Genomic DNA, 3265 nt, shown 5'->3' on the forward strand with positions numbered 1-3265 from the left:
CCTTGCCTTCCTGTCCTTTTCCTTTGTGGTGGGAGAGGGCGCCACCTGCTTAGGGTTATGGGAATTCTTTCTAATGTAGGGAATCAGGTGGGATGTGAATGAGTGAGTGAGTGTGTGTGTGTGTGTTTAACGGGAGGCTGCAAGAGAACCATTATTATCTCTCAAGATCTCAGGTGTCAGGCACGACTGGGCAGCCCCAAGGGTTGGGCAGCTGTCTGGCAAGCAGTGCTGAGAGAACTAACGTCACAGGGATGAGGGCAAGGCCTGACTGTGGGGAGAAACCAGAGATGGGAGCTGAATGTGGCCTTGTTTGCGGGCTGTTTGGTTCTGGAGCTGCCGTGGGGTGGCTGAACTAAATGGCATTCCTGTTTGTTCTGCTCCTAATGTTTTCCTTCTGTGTGCTCCATTTCCACACCGAAGTTCTCGTGTGTTTGTTGACTTTCTTCTTCTGGGCTCGGGTTTTTGAGCAATCGATGGCAGGAAGCTGGGAGTGGTGGGGCACAGCTAGCCAAGGCGACTCTTCTGGGGCTTGGTGGTTCCTGTAGGGGCATAGTCTGGGCCTGGCCGCTCTAATCGGGAAGAAAAGCTCCATTCCTTGGCCACCGCTGGGAGATGAGCGGAGCATACGGTGTTACCCACATGTTATCTGATGTAAGCATCCCAACAGGCAGGTTATGAGTCCATTTTACAGGAGGAGAGACTGAGGCAGAGAAATTGTCTGGGTCACATCATTATAGACCTGAAGTCAGATCTGATGACTATTGCTGCCTCTCTGCACAGTCTACCAAATGCCCGCGCAGTCCTTGTCCAGAGGCCCTGGAGAAGAAAGGTCACGCGTGAGGTCCCTGGGGCAGCCCCGGGCTGGGCCTCTGTTACATTCTTCCTGGCAATCCTGTCATCTAGGCCTGTCACCTAGGGCACCCGCACCCCAGGTGGGTGGAAAGAGGCGGTGGTGGCTAATTCTATCAGGACAGGTGGGAGAGGCCTGTGAATGACAGGGCTGTGGCCGGTCCCTGGCAGGCTCCTCGTGCCTGGGTGCGGCCCAGGCTCCACTGCTGGTTAAACAGCAGGTTGAAGAACAAGACCTGCTTTCACTTCTCCATCCACCCCAGTCCCCACCATGGTCTGTTGCTAGGTTGGCAGGCCCAGCCCATGCCATGGAAGTGACCATTCCTCACGAACCTGCTAGCCTGTCCCTGATCCCCCATCTCAGCTTCTTCCAGTTGCCTGATGCCCTCAAAAAGAACCTCAGGGTTGAGACTTCCTTTCCTTAGGGCAGAAACCAATTCCACACCCTCCCTTTGGCGGGGCCCTGGAGCCTCTGCAGCAGATCAACCCTATGCCCTGCCTGTACAAGACCCCTTCTCTGCTTTGACTTGGCATGAGGTGGGAGGGGCGGAGGGGGGATCAGAGCTAGAAGGGACCTTAGGTCGCTGGGAACGCTCATCCCAGTGAGGTGAGTCACTTGGCCACAGAGTTGCTAAGGGCAGAACCGTATGCCCTTCTGTGCCACAGGGACATGCCCTGGGGTCGGCTGACTTTGTCTTTGCTGTGAGTTTTGTGACTGCACAGCCCACAGAGCAGAAATCCTGCCGATGAGCCTGCAGATCTTTCTAGAGACTCTCCAAGGCAAAGTCTGAGCAGAAAGAGGTGCAAAACTGAGTCCCTGTTACAAACTGGCAGGATGGGGATGGGCGGCAAGGAAAGGGAAATGAATCCATTGGATCATTCAAACAATATCCCTTCAACAAAATACTATGGAACACTCCAGGAATGGAGCAACACACCGAACAAAACCCACCCTGCCCTCTGAGGAATGGGCAGCTTTAAAAGGAGGGCAGCGTGGACAACAGGAGGGTAAGCTGGGCATCATCCCCAGTTTACACAGGGGAAACTGAGACCCAGAGGGGCTGAGGAAACTGTCCGAGGTCACACAGCTGGGAAGAGGCAGCCCCAGCCCCCCGGGCAGTGGTGCCTGCCCTACCTGCAGCTTCCTGTTCCCTCAGGGACTTCCAGTCTAGTTGGGGAGGCAGAACGGGTGCATCAGGCAAAGAGGCCACACCAGGAGGCCTGGAACTTCTTAGTGGGAGAGTGGCTTACACACACCGAGGACAGAGGGTGTGGGAGGCCAGGGACAGGGGACGTAGCTGCCTTGGAGGCAGGCTGGTCCAGGGCATAGGTAGGCAGCGAGAGGGATGGTGAGGGCACACCTTGCAGACAGAACTCAGAGGGAATGACTCACACCTGAGGCAGGCAAGTTACAGCTGTGCCTCCAGGTGGCCTCCCCTGGAAACAGGCCAGCCTGAGAGTGAAGTGGAGACCAGAGGGAGATGGGAGAAGCCGGCTCTGGTGGGCCCTGAGGTCCCCAGGGTGAGGGTTGCCAGGTTTGGCTCTGGGGGAACCATTTGCCAGATGGTTCTGAGTTGACACCTGGAGCCTCTCTTTGGCTGTCCTCTCCTGACCCCTAGAGCCGGGGATCCAGGTGGTTGGCAGAGGGCTGGGGGCAAGGGGGATCAGGGCCATTGGTGGTTGTTGGTAGCGGCCGGCCGCAGGCAGGGCAGCCGAAAGGGTGAGGGGAGGGCAGCCAGGAACGGAACAGGCATCAGCCCGCAAGGGACGTGTGTAGCCCAGGAGGGGGCCCGGTCACTTCCAGCCGGAGTCTCTCTTCATCTCTTCCTGGGCCTGGCATGTCGCCCTGAGTGGAGCAGGCTTACGGCGCATCTCAAGCAGGGAAGCTCTGCGCATCCAAAGCGCCGCAGCAGTCCGCGACCACCGCCCCGCGAGCGCGCTGGCCAGGCAGGAAGGCGGAGGGGCGGCCTCTGGGTTGGGATTTATGGGTGTCGGGGCTGCATCTGCGCCAGCCTCGGAGCCTGGAGTGGGCGGAGGAGCCGGGCGGGCCGACCGCAGACAGCCCCAGCCTGCCCTCCCCCTCCCCCTCCCCGGCCCTGGACTGGGGTTGGGGGAGCTCAGGGCCCCTTTGAAGGAGGGGGGGCGAAGGCGGCCTGGGCGAGCTTCGGGGGTCAGCAGGCTCAGCTGTCTGCGAAGTGGGACTCCGGGCCCGTCACCAGGTCACCTCCCCTGACCTCGAGAGGATGGGGACACCCCGGGGAGGACGGCCGCAGCCTCTAGGGGGCTCTCGGGAGAGTAGCCCCGGGCCCCTAGCGGGCGCGGGCCAGGTGGCAGCGCCGGGGCTGAGCTGCGCGGAGGAGGCGGCCTCCCTGGCCAGGGGCGGCGGCAGGGGCGGCCCTGGGATCACATGGGCGGA

The sequence above is a fragment of the Lagenorhynchus albirostris genome, chromosome 7, assembly GCF_949774975.1.
Source record: "Lagenorhynchus albirostris chromosome 7, mLagAlb1.1, whole genome shotgun sequence".
NCBI lineage: Eukaryota > Metazoa > Chordata > Mammalia > Artiodactyla > Delphinidae > Lagenorhynchus > Lagenorhynchus albirostris.